This window comes from Oryctolagus cuniculus, chromosome 2 (genome assembly GCF_051225735.1).
Source record: "Oryctolagus cuniculus isolate XC-2025 breed Fujian yellow rabbit chromosome 2, ASM5122573v1, whole genome shotgun sequence".
Taxonomy (NCBI): Eukaryota; Metazoa; Chordata; class Mammalia; order Lagomorpha; family Leporidae; genus Oryctolagus; species Oryctolagus cuniculus.
In genome coordinates, this window is record NC_142868.1 from 126,670,369 (window position 1) to 126,696,917 (window position 26,549).

At 38.3% G+C, this 26,549-nt stretch overlaps 1 long non-coding RNA gene across 1 annotated transcript in view; it reads right to left on the minus strand.

Annotated features, from left to right (window-relative positions):
* Nucleotides 1-23,510, minus strand: part of LOC149128042 (uncharacterized) — a 153,064-nt gene extending 129,554 nt beyond the window's left edge. The window contains exons 1-2 of the long non-coding RNA XR_016229673.1: nt 22,960-23,510; nt 14,138-14,272 (exon numbers count right to left, since the gene is read on the minus strand). This is a non-coding gene — a long non-coding RNA (uncharacterized LOC149128042). The remainder of the gene's footprint in view (nt 1-14,137; nt 14,273-22,959) is intronic.
* Between the last annotated feature and the right edge of the window lie 3,039 nt (nt 23,511-26,549).

Consider the following 26,549-nt stretch of genomic DNA (forward strand, 5'->3'; position numbering starts at 1 on the left):
CATATTGTGTTAAGAACATTTTGGATAGTGTGGGAGAGAAGGTGGCATTTATAAAATTTGAAATTGATAAAACAAAGGGCAAGAACCCTCTTCTTTGATATCTGCTTAAAAATGAATGAATGGGATACGTTGTTTAGCTTATGTATTAATATACCTGTGTCCCATACTGGGGGACTTGGGTTCAATTCTCAGCTCTGGTTCCTAAGTATAGCTCCCTGCTAATGTAGACTCTGGGAGGGAATCAGGTGATCCCCAAGCAGTTAGGTTACTGCCATTCTTGTAGAAGACCTAGACTAAGTCCTAGCTCACAGCTTTATCCCCAGCCCTGTCCCAGATATTCTGGGCATTGGGGAATGAACCAGTATCCCTGCATTCTCTTACGTGCACACTGTCTCTCAAATAACTTTAAAAATATATATTTAGATTGTAGACTCAATAGTTCTGTACTTTCACAGGTAGGTCCACCACCACCTTGAAAGGTAACCTCTCTCAGAAAGTCCAGTCTCAAACTTGGCAGCTCTCCGCCCATGACCTTTGTCTTCCATCCTATTGCCCATTTGATCAGATCGATGAACTGAGCTACCCAATTTCATGATTGAATTAAACTAATCCATGGCCAAGTGTCATTGGAAAGGACTGCAATCATGAGTGATTTTATCATGAGACAACATGCTTGTATTTTCTAATCATCTGGTATCTTGAATGGTGAAGATGTAAGAGAGATTAGGAAGTATCTTAGAATGAGACCTCTTGCTTATCATTGTGGTAAATACTCATTTACCTCAAGACTGATTACCAAGGTCTATAATAATAGCTACAACAGGTAGATACAAAAATTGGTCACATAAACTATCTTGCTATGGTTATAGGTGATAATTTAAATGGCATCAGAATACTTTTTGAAAGATTAAATGAAGCACTTGTTTTTATCTCTAGAATTTTTGAAAATTTTCTGAACCAGTTCTTGAAACACTGAGATTTTGGATGGGTGACCTTGTTTTCATTTCTACTACATTATGATGGGAATCAATTTAGAGAAATCTGGAGCTAGAGAAGTTTTATACTGTGCCAGTGTCCAGGTAAGAATTTGGTGAGTGCCAATTTAAACTCTAATACATCTCAGTACTTTGAGTCATCTCTCAAAGCCCTGTCTTCCAAGTATACAAGGGTTAAGATTTTAAAGGCAGAAAGTGTCTTAAGGTCTCTACCTTCCCCCTACCAGCACAAACAGATCCCATCCTCCATACACATGCATATACAAACACACAGTTAAACTTAATTTTCATCAATTTAAAAAGGATGCTGATTTTAAATGAGGACCATTGGTTATGAATTAATAAGCAAAAGGGATGATTTAATCACAGTTTTAAGAAAAACTTGCAGAATCCTTGAGCATGTTTTTCAGTTCAAAGAATATTCTTGTTACCTTACCCTCCTTGTCCCGTTTCTAATGTTTGACATTTTTCTGAATAGAATAACCTTGTATTCTACATTTTCTGTGCTGTTACACATCATCCATTTTGTTTGGGTCAGAAAGGGACTCGATAAACATTACTGGATCCTAAACTGAATGGGATTTGGTTTTCAAAAGGTGACATTTTTCTTTCAACAGCCTTGTCTTCAAAGGCTAATGAGATGTGTTGCTCTGTTGGAAGCCAGAGTTAGGTAGGAGGAGAAATCACAACAATTATTTCTAATTGCCACTGAAACCTCTGCTTCTTTCGCAGAACCAGATAACTGGTTTAGTTGATAGAAGTGCCTATCTGCTAAATAGGAGAAATGCAATTAGTGGTTAGTCAAGAGGTGGAAAGAGATTTTACTTTGTAACAACTTGAGGAAAGGGAAAAGACAACTCAGAAATTATTTAAATTTGGTAAAATATGAATTTTTGGGTTGTACTGTCCAAAGTATATCAAAGTTACCAAACATATTTGGAAATACGTAAATTTTCTTTATAATCTTATTAATTATAAATATTCACATATTTATGAGTTAGAGAATCTGGAGTTTCACAATTAGGCAACTCCACTGTGAGCCAGCCTCTGTCATTGGCTATCTGTGCGACTTTGTGTCTGTTACCAAACCTTCATAGGCCTGTTGCCTCAAAAACTGATTAACAATAAAATATCTTCACACAGCTACTATAAAGTTTGCACGATTTTTTTAAATAATTATACATTTTATGTATTTCATTCATACTTTACATAGAAATTCTTATTAGTTACAGGATACTAAGCTGTTTATTTAAGCTCATAATCTATTAAGATGCCTTTAGTAATATCAGTATTGCAGGTACAACATGGGAGATAACTGTATATAAACACATATACTTCATAGATCATCAAGCATCTGATATATGCTTGGCATTTAGGAAGTGCTCAAAAATTGCTTCTTCCTCTTTTCTTATTTCACTCCAAGCCCTCCTTCTCTTCTTTTACTCCTTCCTCCTTATTCTATCCTGCTTTCCTTCACAATGGAGGCACAATTAAAAGGTCAGGAAAGATAATACCTTGAGTGCTTCTTTGAATTTCTTTTAACAACTGCCTCCCACTTCCCCTGGATATGCTATATTGGGAAATACAGAGCCTGACAGAGTCAGGATGAATAAGCCATCTATGTCAAATCTGAAAACTTCAGAGGTGAAAGATGGACAATTTTACATGTAAGGCCACTTCTCAGGTCGGCTTCCAATCAGGAATCTAATTTAGCAGTGTGTCAGTAGACTCTCCCATCTCTTCCTCTTTCTACTTTGAATGTAAAAAAATGTTACTTTGACTCAATAAAGACAAAAAGAATATTCAGAAGATGAATTTTATCAAATTCTGAAGGTTATCTTGCCAATAGCCTCTGAGGAAAGCAGGTATGATTAGGTGGTGTGATGGCAAATTACACGGCCTCCTGCTGTGTACAGACTTGGTTACTTTCAGTTCCATTTGCAAGAAATACACTGCAAGCCTTGTAGTATAAAGCAGCAAGCAGTTTATTTAAGTAGCAAATTTTAAGAAGCAGAAGAGAAAGAAAGGACCCGGAGTGTGTGTGTGGGGGGGGTGTCCCTAAGAGTAGGGGACTCAATCCGGGAATTTACCACTAGGCAACCTTCACACAGCACCAGAGGAGGATCCATACTGAGGACCAATCATCAGTAATCATCACGGGCACGTTCAACGTTCAGCTTGACTGCGTGTTCTCTCGGGATGAAACAGCAGCAGCAGAGGCTGTTGAAGCCCCAAGAACAAAGGTGGCTCATTGCTGAGATCTATGACAAGCAGTGCATCCAGTCCCAGACCTTGGTCAGAGGGCCGAGGCAGCAGGCACGTTTCAAGATCTTCCTCAGATTTCCGCCCAAGGACATGCCATGTTCTAACTTGTTCTCCTCCCAGGAACTGGCCAAGTCACTCAGCGACAAGCTGCTTACTAGAGCCGAGCCTGGACACAAGCCTCCCCATCCTAAAGAGCTGTCCTTACAGGTGGGAAGAGGACTATGTACTCAGAAGAGACTTTGGCCCTTGGGCAGTGAAAAAAGAAAGCCAGAGGTAGACAGTGAATAATGACCACTACACTTTTCATAGTTGTCATCTGTATGACAAATGTTCAGAATCAAAGTGGTACTCTTGAAATATACTAGTCTTGCAGATCCAACTCAATACCTGCATCCACCATGAAAGACTTCCTACTTACCCCACTCTCTCCTATCTCTGGGTTCTCTAGAATGCTTGAGAAAAATGACTTAATGAAGAACTCATAGTATGGACTATGTGGCAGATATTAAATTGATGCAATTGCAAATATTTATCTGTTTCTCTCCAAGATAATCTACCAGAATCCTAGGCATATGGTTACCAGTTAACAAATCTCAGATTAATCAATCACTATGAACTGTATTTCAAATTAAAATCTTTCTACCTACATCAATCTGCTTCATGCAGCTGACTACCATCACCTTCAACACCTGGATCCTACCCTGGGAGATCTCGGTAATCCTACCACTGTATCCTGAAACACCAGGACTGTAACAATAAGAATTTCCTCAACCCCACTGGAAACCTAGTGCACTTAAGAACTTGCATGCATTCTCTCTCTAAATCCATACTTGCCAGTGCAAAATCTCCTAGGCCCCTTGTAGTCACCCTGTAGGACTTGAACAGGGTTCAATTCACATGCCCCACTGCTGGGACCAGGGATTTTGGAGTTATTAACCCCAGCAGGAGTTGCACTTTCCCAGAAAAACTGGAGCAAGAGTCCATCCGTATTACACAGAACTAGAACCGCAGCTGTTGGTACCACCAGCCCCCCATCACTCAGGCTTGCCAGTGGGACAAAGGGATATCCTCTCCGTGTTCCTCAGCACAAAGATGAAGGCTTGGCTGTCATAATCCCAAGCATAACTGCCAATGAACTCTGGAAACTGAAGATACACATCCTATGAACTGCTTCAGGTAGGACCACCTATAGAGACAGCTGATATCAAGCAAAAGAAATCACTCAGAGGTTACATTTCCGGCTCACCTAAAACCAAACCCAAAGCCACAAGTCAAGTGATACACTGCAATCCATCTAAACCATACACTCTTTTCCAAAGAAAGCTATTCTATAAAGGAGGGACTATTAAACCAGATCTGCAGACATCAACAAACGAACACAGGAAACATGAAAAAGTGAGATAGCTTGACACTGGCAAATCAGCACAATTGTTCTCCAGAATTAGTTCCATACCTATAGATAGGCAATCTGTCAAGTGCCATAAATGTAATTCAAAATAATCATTGTAAGTAAATGCAACATGATGTGAGAGAATACAGATAAAGAGTTTAAAGAACTGAGGAACTTGATGTGGGGAGCAACTCGGACTGGACTAAGTTACTGGAATTAAGACTTATTCTATGCATCTGCTCTCCCACAATATGGCGCTGGGAGAGGAGGCAACAGCTTCTACCCAGCTGCCTCTCACCAACTTGACAAGCTGCAGGAGCTGCTCCTGATTGGAGGAGAGCAGCGTACTCGGCGTGTGGGTAGCAGAGTTGGGATTGGTGGAAGAGGACTATAAAGGAGGAGAGAGACAACATGCACCAGGAACATCTAAGGGGAACATCTATCTGAAGGAACACCTGTGCAGCCCCCGAGAGAGCCGGCCGGTGGTGTGCCACTCCCCCGCGGAAGTGGGGAAAGTGGCTAGGGGGAACCACCCTTCCACGGAGGTGGAAGGGACGTTAGCTAACCCGGGAAGAACCAGCAGCAAACCCGGGGAGGGCCGAGCAGACGAAAGAACAGCGCAGGGTCCTGTGTCGTTCCTCCACGAAGACAGGGAGTGACACTTGATAGGTGACATGAATGAAAATTTTACTGAGAAGGTAGAAATCATTAAAAAGAACCAAGCAGAAATTGTGGAGAAGAAATCTTCACTCAGTGAAATCAAACATACCACTCAGGGCTTCAACAGCAAGATAGACAAGAGGTAGACAGAATTTCTGCCCTAAAGAAAAGGATGTTGAAATAAGCCAAACAAATTTAAAAAAAAAAAGACTTTACTATTTTAAAGACTATACAAAATATGGGATACAATTGACCAAATATTCATATTATATGGATTCTTGAAGATGACATAAAAGACATTGAAAATCCACTAACTGAAATAATAGTTGCAAACTTCCCAAGTCTTGAAATAGACATGAACATCAGATAAAAAAAGCTTAAAGAACACCAAGCCAACTCAACCAAAAAGATCTTATCCAAGGCACATTTTTAACAAATTGTTAAAAGAGCTCACTTGTTGAATTCTATGTTGAGGGTTAAGCTTGTGATTATAAAATAAACTCAAAGTGTGTCACTGCACAAATTAAAAGAAAAAATATAAAAAGGAGGAGTGAGGGTGGGAACATGAGTGGAGAGTAGGGTGGGAAATATCATTATGTACTGAAATTTGTATTTATGAAGTTTATTCACCTTATATTAATACATTTTTAAGAACAGGGAAAGAATCAATTTCTGTTCAAAATTGATCATAATGATAGGAATAAGAACCAAAGGGATCATATAAACAAGAATAGTGTCTGCAAATACTAGCTGATAGAAAAAAAAAAAAAGGGAGAGAATGATCCAACATGGGAAGTGAGATACACAACAGACCCATAGAATGGCAGATGTCCTAAACAGCACTCTGGCCTCAGAATCAGCCCTTAAGGCATGTGGATCCGGCTGAAAAGCCCATGAGACTATTTCAGGCATGGAAAGCCAAGACACTCTGGGGAAAAAAAAAAAAAACCTAAATGAAAGATCTCCGCGAGTGAGATCCCAGTGGAAAGAACGGGTCATCAAAGAAGGAGGTATCTTTCTCTGAAGGGAGGAGAGAACTTCCACTTTGACCATGGCATTCTCTAAATATGATCAGAGTCAGTGAACTCAGGGGGCTTCCATAGCCTTGGCGACTCATGACAAGAGCCTAGGGTGATTACTGATGCCATAAACATGAGTGTCAATTTGTTAAGTCAACAACAGGAGTCACTGTGCACTTACTCCTCATGTAGGATCTCTGTCCTTAGTGTGCTGTACATTGAGATTTAATGCTATAACTAGTACTCAAACAGCATTTTTCACTTTATGTTCCTATGGGGGAGCAAACTGTTGAAGTCTTTACTTAATGTATGCTAAACTGATCTTCTGTATATAAAGAGAATCGAAAATGAATCTTGATGTGAATGGAAGGGGAGAGGGAGTGGGAAAGGGGAGGGTTGCGGGTGGGAGGGACGTTATGGGGGGGAAGCCATTGGAATCCATAAGCTGTATTTTGGAAATTTATATTCATTAAATAAAAGTTTAAAAAAATCCCATATATACCTGCTAGTCAAAAAAAAAAAAAAAAAAAAAAAGAACAGGGGAAAGAATCTGAAAGACACAAAGATAAAAGGTATCAAATTACATATAAAAGCAAAGCAATTAGACCAATAGCAGACTTCTCAGCAGAAACCCTACAGGCCAGAAGAGTGGCATGATACATTCAGAGACTTAAGAAAAAAACTTTGAGCCAAGAATATCATATTCAGTGGCACTATCCTTTACAAGGGAAGGCAAAGTAATGTATTTCCCACATAAGCAAAAACAGACTTCTCAAACACCTGACCAGACTTACAAGAAATTCCAAAGATTTAAACATCATGAAAACACATGATACCTAGCACAGCAAGTACAATCAGTAAATTAAAAAATTCATACCCATCAATACCATTCTTGAGTGTAAATGGATTGAGTTCCCCAGCCAAAAGAATTCATGCTACTAAATGACCAATGGGTAATTGAAGAAACTAAAAAAGAAATCAAAAAATTCCTTTAATGAAAATAAAAATGCAACTTTTTTTTTTATTTTTTGACAGGCAGAGTGGACAGTGAGAGAGAGAGAGACAGAGAGAAAGGTCTTCCTTTGCCATTGGTTCACCCTCCATTGGCCGCTGCGGCCGGCACACCGAAGCCAGGAGCCAGGTGCTTCTCCTGGTCTCCCATAGGGTTCAGGGCCCAAGCGCTTGGTCCATCCTCCACTGCACTCCCAGGCCACAGCAGAGAGCTGGCCTAGAAGAGGGCAAATGGGACAGAATCCGATGCCCTGACCAGGACTAGAACCTGGTGTGCCGGCGCCACAGGTGGAGGATTAGCCTATTGAGCCGGCTTTTTTTTTTTTTTTAATGCAACATATCAAAACCTCTGGGATATAGCAAAATAGTATTAAGAGGAAAGCTTATAGAATTAAATGACTACATTAAAATAGAGAAAGGTATCAAATAAATGATGTAATGTTGCATCTTTAAGGTTGAGAAAACAAGAACCAAACCCAAAATTAGCAGATGAGAAGTAATAAAGATCACAATAAAAATAAGTGGTATTGAAACTAAATAATAATTATATAAAAGATCAACAAGGCAAAAGGCTATTTTTATAGAAAACTTATTTAATAAATATAAATTTTGAAAGTACAACTTTTGGATTATAGTGGTACTTCCCCTCATAACAACCCTCCCACCTTTAAACCACCCTACTCCCTCTCCCATCCCATTTTAACATTCATTTTAATGTTTTATATACATATATATTAGCTTTATATGCAGAAGCTCAACTCTAAACTAAGATTTTAACAGTTTTCACCCACACAGACACACATAGTATAAAGTACTGTTTGAGTACGTTTTACCATTAATTCTCATAGTACAACACATTAAGGACAGAGGTGCTACAAAGGGAGAAAGTGCACAGTGACTCCCATTGTTGATTTAACAACTGACACTCCTATTTATGATGTCAGTAATCACCTGAGGCACTTATCAGGAGCTGCCAAAGCTATGGAAGGCTCTTGAGTTCACAAACTTATGTCCTTGTCTAAATAAGGTCAAATGAAAGTGGAAGTTCTCTCCTCCCTTCAGAGAAAGATACCCCCTCCTTTGATGGCCCCTTCTTTCCACCAGGATCTCACTCAGAGATCTTTCACTTAGGGTCATTTTTTGCCACATTGTCTTGGCTTTCCATACCTATAATACTCTTGTGGGCTGTTTAGCCAGATCCAAATGCCTTAAGGGCTGATTCTGAAGTCAGAATGCTGTTTAGAGCATTTTTCATACTATGAGTCTGCTATGTATCCAGTTTCCTGTGTTGGATCATTCTCTCCTTTTTAATTCTATCAATTAGAATTAGCAGACTTATTTATGGTCTTATTTATATGATCCCTTTGACATTTAATCCTATCTTTATGATCAGTTATGCACTTAAAATGATCACTTTAACTAGTAAGAGGGTTTCTGATCTCCCACACAGGTGCAGGGGCCCAATTACCCTCGTTATTCTCCACTGCCTTCCCAGGACACAATCAGAGAGCTGGACAGGAAGAATAGCAGCTGGGATGGGAATCAATTCCCATATGAAATGCTGGCACCACAGGCCAAAGACTAGAATACTGTGCCACAGCATTGGCCCCTGATGATTCTTTTATAAGACCTGCAAAGCATAGGCTACAAAACCAAAACTAGACAAATGAGATTATATTACATCAAACTCAGAAGCTTCTGGGAAACAATCAATAGAGTAAGGAAACAATCAATAGAGTAAAAGGAAACAATCAATAGAGTAAAGAGACAGCTGACAGAATGGGAAAAAAATATTTGCAAGCTACTTATCTGACCAAGGATTAATAGCCAGCTATATCATCAATTAAAAAATAAAAAAAATCAAGTGACGAAATGGGCAAAGGACCTCAACACAGTTCTCAAAAAAAAATATAAATAGACAACACAAATATGAAAAAAATGCTCAACATCACTAGCTATCATTGAAATGCAAATCAAAAATCACAGTGATGTATCACCTCACCCATCAGAATGGCTTTTATCCAAAAGATAGAAAACAAGTGCTGGGGAGGATGTAGAGAAAGGGGAACTCATCCAGTTTGGTGGGAATTTAAATTAGTATAACCACTATGGAAAACAGTATGGTGATTTCTTAAAATAACTAGAAATAGAATTGGCATATGTTCCAGCAATACCACTACTTGGTATAAACCCTGAAGACTTGAACCATTGTATTAAAGAGATATCAGCAACAGGAAGTTAATAGCAGCCCTGCTCACAATAGCCAAAATATGGAATCAACCAAAGTGTGGTTCATCAAATCAATGGACAAAGAAAATGCCAGATATATATATATATATATATATACACACACATATAATATTATATTATTATTCCAGCAATTAAAAAGACAAATTCTATCATTTGTACCACATAGATACAACTGCAGGACATTATATTAATTGAAATAAGCCCAACACAGAACAAGAAATATTTAAAGAGAAAAAAATAAAAAAAGAATTCCTGTATTTATTAGCACTGTTGTAAATACAGTTTTGTCAAACTTTGATTTAAAAAAAGAAAAAAAGGCATTAGTTAACATTTATTGTAATAAAACCATCCTTAAAACAACATCCTTAAAACCAAGGTCTTACAATACAACCTTTTTGTTGTTATTGTTAGGTCTGTTGTCCAGGACAGCTGTGGTTTGGCGAGCTTAGTTCAAGGTTTCAGATCTGTGCTATGTGTTTGCTTATCACCCTTGGGCCAGCATCTATGGGATCACATTCTTCTCACAATGGATCAGAGAAGCAGAGAAGGCAAGCCGACACTTGCTCATGTAAAGACTTCTCTTCAGCCATGTTAACAATTTCTCCTTGGCCAAGAAAGTCACATGGTGAAGATAAAAACCACAAGACAGGGAGGTGAAGAATTATCAGTAGTGGGAAAAACTATAATATTACATGACAGGGCATGTGGTTGTTAAATTTTATAAAAGGGAATGAAGGATCGAAAATAAACAGGACATCAAAAAGATGGTCAGAATTGTAGGTCTGCTACTATCTCCCCAGAGTAACAAAACTTTCGTACATCCAAGGACAAAAGTACTTTTCCCATTCCTTGTTATCCTCACTTGGAGCTTGCTACACACTGGCACATCATCTCAGTTGAAATTCCGCAGCACTTCTCAACTACTTGCCTTCATCTCCCTCTTCTCCCTTTACAATGCATTGTCCACATAGCAGCCAGAGTAATCTTTCACAAAACATAAACCTGATAATGCACTTTCCTACTTGGAAATTTTAAGTAACACTCAAACTTTGTATTTGGTCTCGACAGCTTCATGTGATCAGACATTGGCCTGCTCTTTTGATTTTACCAAGAGCCACTCTCATACACCTCAAGTATGAGCACATAGTTTTCTCCTCCTTCAAACAACCACGCAAGCTGTTCTCTGCCTTGGGACCTTCCCATTAACTCATCTACCACAAATCTAGCCCAAATAATCCCTAATTCAATTTTATTCTCAGAATTAACACTGTGTGTTTTTCTTTTTAAAGATTTATTTGAAAGTCAGAGTTACACAGAGAGGAGGAGAGGAAGAGAGAGAAAGAGATCAAGAGAGAGGGAACAAGCGAGCCAGCTTCCATCTGCTGCTTCACTCATTCCCCAGATGGCAGCAATGGACAGAGCTGCACTGATCCAAAGCCAGGAGCTTTTTCCTGGTCTTCCACATGGGTACAGGGGCCCAAGGAGTTGAGCCATCTTCTACTGCTTTCCCAGGCCATAGCAGAGAGCTGGATCAGAAGTGGAGCAGCTGGGACATGAAACAGTGCCCATATGGGATGCCAGCACTGCAGGCAGGGGCTTTACAACACTACGTGTTATTTGCTTGCTTTAGATGTTTAACATTTGGCCTTCCAAGTACAATGAAGCTCTTGGAGAACTCATATGCCTTGGTCAGTACTGCCTTCTAGTATATGACCATGCCATAGTGAGCACTGTGTCAGCAGCCATTCAGTAAGAATATGAATTTATAAGTGGATAAATAAAAATCATGTGAGATACGTCTACTGTATCTCATTCATTCTGGGAAGAAAAAAAATCCATTATGTATTTTTGAAATTTGAGAATTATTAAAATAATCAAGTTATATGTCATTCAACATGATTACTTTTTAAATGGTTTAAGGTAGCCAACAAGAATCCTAATTCCATTCTCTCCAGGCACATGGTAGTTATCTTAAAGGCAAAATAGCTCAAATACCAAAGCAAATGTCTATGTGTGTGAATGAATGTGTGGGAGGAGAAGGAGAGAAATGAGAAAGAAGGGTGAATGTTTGATTTAGGGAGATGTACTAAAAATACTTTTTCTTTGTGTCGTTCCCCCTCTTCGTGGAGGAACGACACTAAACCCTGCCTAGGCTTCATATCCGAGTCACGGCACCATTATGTCGCTCCCCGTCTTCGTGGAGGAACGACACAGGACCCTGCGCTGTTCTTTCGTCTGCTCGGCCCTCCCCGGGTTTGCTGCTGGTTCTTCCCGGGTTGGCTACCGTCCCTTCCACCTCTGTGGAAGGGCGGTTCCCCCTGCCACATTCCCCACTTCCGCGGGGGAGCGGCACACCACCGGCCGGCTCTCTCGGGGGCTGCACAGGTGTTCCTCTTAGATGTTCCCCTTAGATGTTCCTGGTGCATGTTGTCTCTCTCCTCCTTTATAGTCCTCTTCCACCAATCCCAACTCTGCTATCCACACACCGAGTACGCTGCTCTCCTCCAATCAGGAGCAGGTCCTACAATTTATTGGTTGAACTGGAGGCAGCTGAGTAGAAGCTGTTTTCTCCTCTCCCAGCGCCATATTGTGGGAGAGCAGATGCATAGAATAAGTCTTAATTCCAGTAACTTAGTCTAGTCCGAGTTGCTCCCCACATCTTTGTGTTTTGGGGATGATTTTAAAGACTTACAAGAGAAATGCTGAGTATGCCTGTGCTGTGAAACTTAAAGTTTAAACAAAGTTTACAACAAGCTCTTAAACTGTGCTTTCTTTTTTGTCATTTGCATAAATACATATGTTTTTAAATACTTTTATTCTCATCCAGGAGAAAAACAGTTGTTTTTTGATGACAATGTATCAATCAAGATACAGTGATTTACACACTTGCAATATGCACATCTTAATGGATGCAATTTAACCCACTAAGCATATTATTATCAATTCCCACAATATGCCAAAATACACAGAAAATTCCAGGCAACGAAAAATGTGATCTGTGTCCACAGTGAGCTTATAGTATGACAGATAATGAATGCTTAACCTTTATAAAAAAATGTAACATACAAACATAACATAAGTCAATTTAAACCTAACAAAATACAAGGTTTAAGTTGTACGTAAGATTAAATGTACAACGCGACAGCTGTGCTCACAGGAAAAGATGCTCCTAATGCAACAATGGAACTGTTATTACTGATAAAGACAGACGAAGGAAATAGATGAACGTAGCCAGCAAACATCATGGGCAACTCTAAATTAGAGGACATGCATTTGCGCATGTGTGCATGCATATGTGTGCATGTACAGCTATGTCCACATTACAGAATGGCTAATGGAAAACAGAACATCTATGCCATTGTTCACCTTCCCCTGTTCTCTAGTTAACTGCCTTTTCCATTTTGATTTACCCAACATAGATTTCACCTCATAAGCACAAGTTCACCTTTTATGAATAAAAAAAAAGATTTCAGATTTAATTGTGTGAAAGTAGATTTTCAACAAAATTAAAAAGAGTAGCTTATTTTTTCCCAATTCTATAGTCAGAACAGCTTACACTAGGCTTGGAAGTGCCCTTTTTCATAGGCAAAGCATTACTAATATTTTTCCCTCTCTCATATCGATTGCCATCCAATTTACAGAAGGGAAGAAATCATTCCTTATTCGGGAAATGGAGGCTACTTTTGTTCATTTCACATAATGGCCTATTTAGAACAGAAATCATATCCGTTTCCTACTTTGGTTACCTATTTCACAGTCTCAGCACATTCCCAGATGCCCATTTTAGGAAGCCAGCAAGGTGTTCAGAGAAATTGTCCATCATCTATTTCATATCCTAGGATTGCCATGCTCATCAGAAAGACAATACCAAGTGGATTTCTATAGTCAGGCAACTTTCAGTCCTGTGAAAGATCCGTCTACACTTGAGGATCACTTATCAACCTTGAATTCAACTTACTGCAGTATCAATGCTAGAACTTTTCAGTTAAAATATGTATACTTTATTAGCTGTATATAATAAGGCACAGAGATTACTAAGTAACAGTGAGAACAGAACAAACAGACCTTAATATTAACGGTATAACTAGTACTCAAACAGTACTTTATACTTTGTGTTTCTGTGTGGGTACAAACTGTTGCAGTCTTTACTTAGTATATACTAAATTGATCTTCTGTTTATAAAGATAATTGAAAATGAATCTTGATGTGAATAGGATGGGAGAGGGAGTGGGAGATGGGATGGTTGCGGGTGGGAGGGAAGTTATGGGAGGAAAAAGCCACTATAATCTAAAAGTTGTACTTTGGAAATTTATATTTATTAATTGAAAGTTGAAAAAAAGTTGTAATCTATAAACCTGCAGCTCTGACCCAGTAATGATATGGTTGCCCAAATCTCTCTGGGACTACTTTCATAAAAATCTAGAATTTAGAACAGCAGCCATAACAATATATTGAGCTCCATACAGACAGCATGTGTTAAGTGAGGACAGGATGGGCACTGGAAAACTCTGTGCGTATGAGGAAAAATAAATATGAGCCAAACTTACCTTAAGAAATGGAGAGGCAAATGTCATCAAAAGCGGTCTTTGTGCGACCTAATTAGAAGGAACCCAGCAGCAGCAGCAGCCCATGCTTCTGTCATCTAGAATCCCTCCTAGTAGTTCTCAGAGAGGGGCCAGATCCTGTGTGTCAAAGAGAAAGGAAAACGTGAAGATGCCACAAAGGCGGACAAGGCGCACTATGAAAGAAATCAAAATGTGGATCCCAACAAAAATGAAAGCAAAAAGTTCAAGGATCCCAGTGCAACCAAGAGATTATTTTTGGTCTTTTCTGTTGTTGTTCTGTTACGAATGCCACCTCAAATCCAACAACACCCAAGCCTACCCAGTGGTGGTGATACAGGGAAACTGGGAGCAAAGTTAGGGGCAGCCTTGGGAAAACAAGGGCACTAAGCTGAAGGGAACATGGGAAAAAGCTTCCTGCATTCTGTGCTCGATGAAGGCCTGATGCAGCAAAGGACGGAGTTCACAAGGCTGGATGGAGCAAGAGAAAGAAAGATGAGGATAAGGAGGAGGAAGAGGAATAAAAAAAAAGATGAACATATGATGAATAATTGGTTCCAGTTCATTTTTTCCTGGTATATACTGCATTTAAATCCCCTGTACAAAGTTCACTCCTTTTGAAGAAAAAAAATGAAATTATGAAGTCACGTAAGATTTTTTAAGTTATGTAATATCTTTATGTACTTATTTTTGTATAGTTAACATACTGATGACGGTTGTCTTTAGATAGCCCCGTCCTGCTGGCGTTTTTAGCAACCACTAACCTTGCCTGCTACAAAATGGGGGTTGTAAAATGGCATGGAAATTTAAAGGAGGTTCATGTTTGTGCACAGCACAGATATATATGGGGATGGGAGTTTTTCATCTTCAGTTGGGTCTGATACAGCTTATACAAAGACATGTTGTTCTGCTAAGTGAATACCATTTTATAACTGAAAAGTAACTGCAGGTGCTTTGTTCATATTCTGGATACTTCATTGAAAAACAATTATTTCACAGGAAAAATAAGCAAGACAGAAGTCACATGGATTTTTATACAAAAATTAGTTTTGACATTTATCTCAGTAACAAGATCAGTCCATTTATAAGTACTAGGTGTAAAAATTAACAATGGGAATCAGTTAAATCATGGTTTTAGGAACTCGGCTTCATTTCCACCAAAAACAAAACAAACTAATAAACAGAAGGAAGCAAACATAAGATCTAGACAAAATTTCTAAAAATAAATCCCACAAGATGGATTGTAAGATATTAAATTATAAATTCTACATTTGTTTTGATAGAGAAACTCATCATCTGACATATAAATTTTGCTTTGTAGAGAATCATGTCTCATTAATGTCTACACATATCGTCCTTACTGAGATTCCTGTAATGTATGCCACTCTTGGGAAATCTGTCACTTCTTTCCTAAGTTTCCTATGATGTGATTAAAAAATTGCATGGATTTATGTTGACAAGATATGAACAAATCTGGGGAAAATAAAACAGGTTGTTATATTGCTAATTAGGAGCAAACTCCCTTAAAACTCAGTTTAAATAACGCAAACTTAAAGACTTTAAAAAGCCAAACTAAAACATTTCTCTTCAAGGCTCTGTAGATAAACAGCAACAAAAAATATCCTAAATAAATAGCTCTTGTGTGTTTGCTATGATATTCATATTATTGATTCTTTTTTTTTAACTTTTATTTAATGAATATAAATTTCCAAAGTACGATTTATACATTACAATGGCTTCCCCCCATACCGTCCCTCCCACCCACTACCCTCAGGATCTGTTAACTCTGGTACCTAGAAATGTCATCCATTTTCACTAGAAGAAGAACTTGGTTTTGTTCCAGTCTATCTCAGCATTATGTTCAAGTAAAGCAGACTCCATCTGATGATAATTCTTAAGGGGTATAGGCACTGAATGACAAGAGTCTGCATGTGACCACAGAAAATAAAGTGGCTGGGAGTTCTGGGGCTTCTTACTCCCTGGTGAACAAGATGACAGAAAAGAAACCTCTGCACTTGCTTGCACAGACTCAGAGTGAAGACACTGACTCAGCTTTAGCAGTTCTGATGTGGCTGTGAAAACCTAAATACCAGTGAGGTGCTTCTTTTAACCCCCCTAATATTACTGAGCCACTGAGTAAGCCAAATCTGAGAAGCTCTACTTTCTGATGTCTCTTATACAAGATAATAAATTTCCATTTTTTAAACCACTTTCAGTCTTGTATAAGAGACATCAGAAAGTAGAGCTATTGTTTGTTGCCAAAAAAAAAATTCATCTGTAAAACTGCAAGTGAAATTATTACCTTTAATTAAATATTTGCTATATTAACTAGACTATGATATGTGGTAAAAAAAGCTTAACAGTAGAATATTCCTAGCCCACAAAAGGCTCCTATTTAAGAACTTACAATTCTGATTCTTCTTGATTCCTTCCTTTGTATTAGCCTTTACTTAACAATAAAACTTCTTATTAAATACTGACAATGTGTAAACACTTAACTATATGCTATGGGGAATACAAAAATTAATAATTTAGAGTTTTATATTGCTAGGTATCAGAATAACTTAAAATGTATTCTGAATTATCAAGCTGGAGAGATGTAGTTGTTCCTCAACATTATTTCAAAATACGCTGCAATCGGGTACAAAAACACATTTGATGTAACCAGTCAAAAATTGATGAGTAACAAATAGTCATTGGCTTAGTGATTAAGACACTGGATAAGATGCCTGTCTTGTAGAGTGCTTGGGTTTGAAATCCAGCTCCAGTTCTTGACTCCAGCTTCCTATTAATACCCTAAGAAGCAGCAATGATGGCTCAAGCAATTGGATTCCATGTTAGAGAACTGAATTGAGTTCTTTGTTCCCAGATTCAGCCCTTAGCCCAGCCCTAGCCATTGAGCCATTTGGGAATTGAATCAGCACATGGGATACCTATCTCCATATCTCTCTCTTCCCTATCTATCTCCCTCCCCACCCCCACTTCTCTCCCTCCCCATTCTTCACCATGCTTTAAAATAAATAAACCTTTAAAAATTATACAGTATGGTATCTGTAGAGGATTGGTTCCAGGACTCCCCATATATCAAAATCTATATATACAAGTCCTTTTTTAAAATAGCATCGAATTTGCATGTAACTTACACATCAACTATGGTATACTTTAAATAATAAAGTATTTCTAATACCTGTACAATATAAATAGTTGTTATACTCTATTATCTGGGGAATAATGACAAGAAAAATGTCTGTATATGTTCAGAACATTCACAATATTTCTTTAATATTTTGGATCTGCTTGTTGAATTGTGGTGGGTGGAATCCATGGATAGGGAGGCAGGACTATATTTGGAATGAGGATTCACAAGCAGATCAAAAGGAGTGTCACGTACACAAGAACAACACGTAGGATAAAAATAAGCAAAGGTCAATTGAAATCATGACCCAAAGAAAAACTGAGTGCACCTGATTATCAGTCTCTTGTAAGTTCCCACTTAGTTGGGACAGGCATAGTTGCATAAACCCAACTACCAAGTATTTTGTCACCAAGTAATTGAGAATCGACAGAAGACATGCAATTATATAATGTTGGGAGATTCCTGGCCAAGATCAAAGTAGGCTTCTGGGGGAAGACAAGTTTGCTAGCAGTGGAGATGCTGGTTTGGATGCCATGTTTCTTACTGGAGTACCTCGAGTTTGACACTCAGCTCTAGCTCCTGCTGCAAGCATCCTATAATTGCAATGCTGCAAGAGAGCAGTGATGGCTCAAGTACTTGGATTTCTGCAACCAAAACAGAAGAAATTAATTTCAGTTCCTGCAGGCATTGAAGGCACTTAGAGCATAACACAGTGAATGGGAGTTGACTCTTTATTTCTGTCTCTTAAAGAAATTATTTTTAAAAAATTAAGTGTGTTTAGTATGATAGCTTAGCTAATGGTCTTACCCAAGTTGCTAGTATCAGCCAGAGACCAAAATTTTTCCATTTTCTTGGCTGAAGATGCTCAGCCAATTCATTTAAACATACGGGGTGGGCAGGAAAGACACAAAGAGAACGAAATGAATGTTTAAAGCTACTTGGAGTTATGTACCCTCAGAAATCAGGTAAGACAATGACCTTGGCACAGAGGAAATCTTGATATGAGAGAAATGACATTACCCATCAGTGAAGACAGAAAAAATTTAGTCAATTGTTCCAGGATTGTTAATTATATACAAGGGGAAGCAAAATAAAACTAGATCCAGCCACCAAACAATAGAAATATTAACACCTATAGGGACTCCTGCATGCTGAATTGAAAAATATTAAAGAATAACTCAAACACACATAAAAAATTAAAATATATGTAAATTTAATAGCTTATGTGGTTTTGATTTTTTTCTATCTTATTTTTCATATCTTCTATAGTATTATCTGAACATAAGTACTTATAAAATTGCAGTGATGTGCATACAAGGTGTACAGATGTAATTTATATGACAGTAAGAGCAAAAGGATAGGCAAGAGAAGGAGCTCTGCAGCAGTGAAACTATGTACAATATTGACACAATGTTGGCATTGATCAATTATATTTTATAAATTAAGATGTTACTTTTAATCCTCCAGAACGCTAAGGAAATTACCATAATGCTACACTAAAAGAAACAAAGAAATGAAAGCCATACACTAAATATATATATATATGTGTGTGTATATATATATATATATATATATATAAAATTTAAAGCTAAGGTGGCAGTAATCTACAAAGAGAAACTGAAAAGTATACAGACAGCAAATAGCAAAGTGGAAGAAGCAAATCCTGCCTTATCTGTAGCTACATTAAAGGTAAATAGACTAAGCTGGCGCAGGCGCCACAGCTCACTTGGCTAATCCTCTGGCCACAGTGCTGGCACTCTGGGTTCTAATCCCGGTTGGGGCGCAGGAGTCTGTCCCGATTGTTCCTCTTCCAGTCCAGCTTTCTGCTGTGGCCTGGGAAGGCAGTGGAGGATGGCCCAAGTGCCTGGGCCCTGCACCTGCATGGGAGACCAGGAGAAGCACCTGGCTCCCGGCTTCGGATTGGCACAGCGCACCTGCCGTAGCAGCCATTTGTGGGATGAACCAATGGGAAGAAGACCTTTCTCTAACTCTGTCAAAAAAAAATAAAAAATATAAAAGGGAAATAGACTAAACAGTTCTAACAAAGTACAAATTGGCACAATAGCATTTTAAAATTCTTCAACCATTCCAAATTACAGTTTAAAGCTGTAGTAACTGGAGTATTTTCTTTCTGTAGAAAGAAAAGAATGGAAAAAGATAGACCATGCAAACAGTTACCAAAAGGGAGCTGGAGTGGCTATCCTAAAACAAGCAAAATAAACTCTAAGACAAAAATGGCAACTAGAGACAAAGATAAAAATCTCATAAGAAATGCATTTTAATAGAAATATATATGTAGCTAATAACAGAGAAGCAAAAGCAAAATATGTGAATCAAAATTGAAGAGAATTAGAGTAAAACACAATTCAATAACAAAGACTTTTTATATCACTTTTTTTTTTGGGGGGGGGGGACAGGTAGAGAAGACACAGACCTTGATCTGCTGGCTCACTCCCCCAAATGTTGCCAATGTTTGGAGCAAGGCAAGGCCAATACCAAGCATGGCAATCTCAACCAAATGCAACAACGGTGGCAGGGACCCAAATAACTGAATTCTCACCACTGCCATCCAAGGTCTGCATCAGCACAAAGCCAGAATCAAGCAAGGCTCCATCATGAAATGCTGCCATTTAACTACCACCCACACTCTCTGCCTAATAATAGAGGCTGCAATATTCCAGTTTCAGCAATGCAGAGAAAAAGATGCTATAGGATCCAAAAGAAATCTAAGACTATTAATACTACAAACCTTCTAGGCCTAATAAACATCTTGATACCTAAGCAGAAGTAGAATAGTCGCTAGCATTGACCACATACTAGTCCACTGAAAAAGTTTCAATAGATTTCGAAGGATTAAAATCATAGAAAGTATGCTCACTGACAACAGGGACATTAAACTAGAAATAAATACAGGAAAATTTGGGAAATGCATAAATATGTGGTCATTAGATAACACATTCCTGAAATTAAAAACAAAAAATAACAATACTAGAAAATACTTTGAGATGAAGGAAAACAAATATAAAATTAGAAAAACTTGCTCAGTCAAGTTAAAGCAATACTTAGAGGAAAATTTATAGCTTTAAATATGTGTATTTTAAAAAATAAGATCTCAAATCAATAACCTTTCACTTATAGAAACATTCCAGTATCTGCTTCTAGATAAGATAATAAATTCAAAGCAATCAGAAGAAAATAAAAACAATTATGGTAGGAATTAATAAAATAGAAATCAAGGAGTAGAAAAAGAAATGAAAATATAATTGGCTCTGTGATAAGGAAGCATGAACATCTAGCTAGACTAGCAAAAGAAAAAGCTCAAATTATTATAGCATGAAGGACCAGAAATTACCAGAGTTATGAAATAAAACAGAACACAGATGCATAACATAAACCATTTTATACCAACAAATCAGAAAACTTAGATCAAGTGGACAAATTCCTAGAGGATCCAAACAAATGAAAACCGAAAAGGAGAAAAAAATTTGAACAGAATTATAATAAGTAGAATGTAAATATTGATAAATTTTTAATTTCCCATTATACAGCCATAAAAGATGGCTTCTCTACGAATTCCAGACATTTAAAGAATCAACACCAATATTTCTATTTTTTTTTTCAAAATTAGAAGGGAATTAATATCATCTATGAGACCTGTTTTACCCTATTACCAAAACACATCACAAGAGAATAATGTTATAGAATAAAATTCTCTTAGTTTAAATGCTAAAATTTTCACAAAACACTAACCAATTGAATCCATCAATATGAAGCAAATTTTATACCATAACCAAATGTGATTTATCCCGTGAATGCAAGGTAGGGCAATTCAACATACAAAATAAGTTATGATAATATAAAACTATATTAATAAAGTTTAACCACATAATTCATTCAATGTACAAAAGGTATCTGAAAAAATGCACTACATATTCAAAATAAAAAGCAAACTGAAAATAAAAAGATAATTTTCTTCAATATGATGAAGTGCATCTACAAAATATGCACAACGAATATTTTACTACAGGGTGAAAAGCAGAGTCTGCTTATACCATCAGGAAAACAAGATATTTATTCTTGTCACATCTATTCCATATTGTGAGAGGCGATCACATCCAGTGAAATTGGGCATGGAAAAGAAAGAACAGATTTTTCAAAAGCAAGGAATAAAACTATGTCTAGTCGGAGATGTCATAGAGAATATCCTAAACAATCCATAAAAAAGTATTAGTTAATAAAACATTTCAACAAGGTTGTAGGGCATAACAAGAGAAAAATCTGCATTTTCACCCATATAACTAGGAATAAAGAATTTGCAAAGGTAATCAGGGAAACGATTCTATTTAAATAGCATCAAAAAGAATAAAATGTTTAGGAATGAATTTGACAACAGACATGCAAGAATTGTACACTGAAAAATTCACAAACACTGAATGAAACAAAAGCTGACGTTATTTAGTGGGAAAAAGCTTAGGCTAACGAATCAGACACTTAATACTGTTTTAAAGGTGTTATAGACTTATCTACAGATCCAACATAAGCAATCTTAAAATCTTAGCTCCTTTTTCAAAAATTGATAAAAATGATCCTAAAACTCATATTTAATTGCAAGGGACCAAGAGTAGCCTAAATAATCTTGAAAATTAAAACTGAATTCACAGCAATTTCAAATTTATCTGCAAAGCTGCAGTATTAAGAAAAATGAGTGACAATGGAATAAAAACGAACAGATCATTCATACAATTTAGAGTCCAGAAATAAAACTTGCTATATGTTCAACTGTTCTTGCACTAGGTGCCAAGACAACTCCATGTGCAAAGAACCTATTCTCAGCATCTCTCCTTTCTGTGGGGAGCAATGGGACTGGTCTAGAGACTCTGGGTCATTTCTTGCAGAAGTGGTGATGAGCTGTGCCAAAGCCCTGAGTCGGGGTTCCCTGAATATAGGGCCAGCGCAGACTTCGCAGTGGAGTTCAGGAGTGTGGCCTGTTTCTTCCCTTGGTCAGCACCTATCGTAAGAGTCTAGGTGGGGAAATAGCAGCTGTCTTGGAATTTTGGGGTGCACTTATGAATGCTGGGTGTCCTCCTCTGGCATCTGCAGAATGGGAGAAGTAGGGAGCTCTCTCTCCCATGTAGAGGAAGGAGCAGCATAGCAGGGGTCCTGGGACCAGTGCTCAGGGGTAGACGCACCTTCTCTCTTGCTCAATACCAGTTATCAGACGACTAAAGGTAAGAGATTGTGGTGTGTGGGGTGGTTGCAGAAGGGATAAGAACTGTTCGAAGGAAGTGTTTTCAGGGACTTGGCAAGAGGAAAGAGGGCGGGCAGGCTGGTTCTGGATGAAAGAGAGCAGCAAATGCCCATGGAACCCATATTATGAGGGAAACCTCCCCACCCCGGCACGCGCAGACCCCTACAACAATTCTGGGGTCTCTACTGCCTGAACTACAATGAATGAGAAGATGGGGCTCTCTGCACTTGGCACAGACTTAGATGTTTGCAGCCAACCACAGATATCCTAAGGGCTAGCACCATAGGCCTGTGCTGTTCTGGGCCAACAGCCACACACACTCCTCTGCAGTCACACAGTTGCCTCAGCCTCTGCCCTATCTCCGTGGGGAGCAGACACTTTTACTTCTGGGAGACGCTAATCCGCCGATTGTCAGCCTCTCACCTGGTCCCTCACGGCATCCAGAAGCGGTTGTGGAGCCAGTCCTACCTCGGCATCGGAGGGGGAATAAATGGCTCACAGAGCACCTCAGGTGTTTTCAATGCAGAGTCTCACCAGGCCCTCCAGACTGTGGTCTGAGGTCCACTCAGGTGTGGCCAGATTCGAGCGGGCTATGGTTGTGAAGTTGTCAGCATCTTAGGACTCTCCAAGACCAGGTGTTGCTGATACTGCCTTTTGTCAACGTTGAAAAAACCACTCTTGGCCAGTGCCCCTGCTCACAAGGCTAATCCTCCGCCTGCAGCGCCGGCACACCAGGTTCTAGTCCCGGTCGGGGTGCCGGATTCTGTCCCGGTTGCCCCTCTTCCAGGCCAGCTCTCTGCTGTGGCCTGGGAGTGCAGTGGAGGATGGCCCAAGTGCTTGGACCCTGCACCCCATGGGAGACCAGGATAAGCACCTGGTTCCAGCCATCAGATCAGCGCAGTGCGTGGGCCGCAGCGCGCCAGCCGTGACGTCCATTGGAGGGTGAACCAACGGCAAAGGAAGACCTTTCTCTCTGTCTCTCTCTCTCACTGTCCACTCTGCCTGTCAAAAAAAAAAAAAAAAAAAAAAAAAAAGAAAGAAAGAAAAGAAAAAAAGAAAAAATTTTAAAAAAGGAAAAGAAAAAAACACTTTATTATCAACAGATTCAACTGAACACACCAGCTTCTCTCCGCAGGTTGATGGCACATGGACTGTGCCTGGAAGAGGGGCGTGCTGCCCCAGGGATGGCCATCAGTTGAGGGGATCCTAGAAACGGCAGTCACAGTGTGCTGCGGTAGGTTCTGGTGCCATCTAGCCAATGTGTCAAAGAGCCAGTTGCATCCCGAGACCAGTGTCAGTGTGCATGAGATTCTGTGATTTTGTATTTATTTTGCATTAAATTCTTTGCAATAAATGGTGCTGGTATAGCTGGATATTCACATGGAACAAAAGTGAAGTTGGATCACTACCTCATACCATGCACAAAATTTCACTCAAAAGGTATCACAATATAAAATAGAAGCTAAAACTGTAAAACTCCCAAAATATAGGTATGAATGTTCTTGACTTTGTAATTGATTTTTAATGTGATATCAAGGGCACAAAATTTACATGAAACAAAAATAAGATACACACCTATCAGAATGGCCAAAACTCAAAACACTGATAACTTAAAATGCTGATAAAGACGTGGCACACCGGAGTTCTCATTCATTGCTGGTAGAAATGCAAAATGGTATAGCAACTTTGAAAGTTTCTAACAGTCTTTAATAAATCTAAATGTACTCTTTCCTTATGACCCAGCGGTCACAGCACTTGCTATCTATTCAAGGATTTGAAATCTTTCATCAATAGAAAAATGTGACCATGAGTGTGAATACTAGTTTTGTTCATAATTGCTTGAACCTGGAAGCAACCAAGATGGCCTTCATCCAATATTATAGCAGAGACCCTTCCCAAAGAAAAGGAAAAAGAGAAGTAGAGCTATAAAGGAGAACTGGCTAGGAGCAGATATGGTAGGGGATTTCCAGCAGGAGCTTTACAGGAACAAGAGGTTAAAGGGGACTTTCTGAGAAAAGCCACCTTGAAACATAGGCAGTTTGGGTATACACATGTGCAGCCTGTAGCAATTATGCCAGCAGTGCTATAGCTCTAAAAGAGCAAATCAAAATACGTAGAACCAAATATGCAAAGGAAAACTTAAAGTTGTTTGTGCCAAGGTATCTAAGACAATGACATGCTTTGTTCAGGGCTCAGACTTTATAAAATCCTCTGAGCCTGCTGGCATAAAATAAAGCTACTTCCTGCTGACAGCCTCTCTCTGGGAATCCTGCTACAATATCAGAGTACCTCGGTTTGAATCTCAACTCCTGACCCTGCTTCCTATTTCTGATACCTTGAATTGCTGGAGAGTTTAGGAACTTAAAACCTTTCATTTTTTTTTTTTCTTTCGTTTTATTTCAGAAATTTTATATCATTATATTTTATGTTTAGGCCAGCAATCCATTTTATTTTGTTTTCCTCTTTTTTAAATTGTCTTTTTCTTAAGGAATCTATTAATACATTAGATTCTCTGGGTCACTGCAAATGCTTGGTAATGTCTACAGCACAACTCTCTTCAATTCTTATGTTAAGGCTTTATTAATACAGAGAACAGATTCAATGGTTCATGGATACAAATCTAATAATATAATGATACTTCCCTTCTCTCCTTCCCTCCTTCTCCCTTTTATTTCTTTCATTTTTTTAATTTTTGGGGTAACATATTTTAATATTCATTATAGTAAAAGGCTTAATGCACCACTAAATAAAGCAATCAAAAGTAACACATTTTGAAAATAGAATTATCTAAATTTTTCCTATTTTATTTCAAAGTGTAAGGCAAATAGGATTCAGCCCAGTAAACTAAGCTGTACATCCTAGAGTATAAATTCATTTTCTGGTTATTGTCAGGTTTTTCAAGGCCAAAGCAACAGAGCAATAAATAACTTCCTTAATTATTCTTAAATATCAACATTAAAAGAACTGACTGCTAAGGAATATTTCTAAATTCATGTTAATTTTCCAACTTTATTCCAGCTCAGTCTTTTTTTTTTTCAATCTTTTTTAGACCATCTCTGTGGTATCTATCTGTACCCAACATGTTTACACTTTTCACCAATACAATTAATTTGGAAGCTTATGATATGTTTTTTATATCCACTCAGATACAAGTCAATTATCTCATTATGAGTGCTCATGGTGTGTATTGGATCAGGAGCAATAAATTAGATGATTTCCTGAAATGCTTTGTAAGCCTTTAATTTGTTCACTGCAGTTAAATATTAGTTAGATATCTGAGGTTTACTTGTGTGTCATTGAATTGGGACAAGTGGCCCTGAGAACCTTTGCACAATGTCATGTTCTCAATATACTCTCCTTTGAGTTCTTTCTGCCAGACTCCAATGTCAGTGTTTACAGAATTCTGGTAAAGGTGGCATCAACATCTGATGACACTTTTGTCATATATTCAAAGATTAATAATTAGAAATAGATGCATGATTGGATGTTACCTTTCCCGAAGGAAGTAGTAGTCTCTCAACTATGATACTACTGTATATTAACCATCACATTTTTCAGCTAAAAATAACAAGGCTCACTAATTACAGACTAGTTAAAGTTTTACCAATGAGAGTTTTGCTACCAAGAAAATAGATGGATGGATTACATCTACGTTTGTTGTGAAAGACTAAATAAGAACACACTTCTTTACAAAATGAGAATCGTAGGACAAAATGTGGATAGACAAATTATGGATGTATTTCCCACAGCTCTGTGCCTTTCTTCCATAGTCACATTGCCCTGAAAGTACTCTGTATATAAAGAGAATCGAAAATGACTCTTGATGTGAATGGAGGGGGAGAGGGAGTGGATAAGGGGAGGGTTGTGGGTTGGAGGGACGTTATGGGGGGGAAGCCATTGTAATCAATATTCTGTACTTTGGAAAGTTATATTCATTAAATAAAAGTTAAAAAAAATAATGTAGAGCGCCTTACACTTTTCTGGTAGTCTCCATGTTTGTAACAAATAATTTA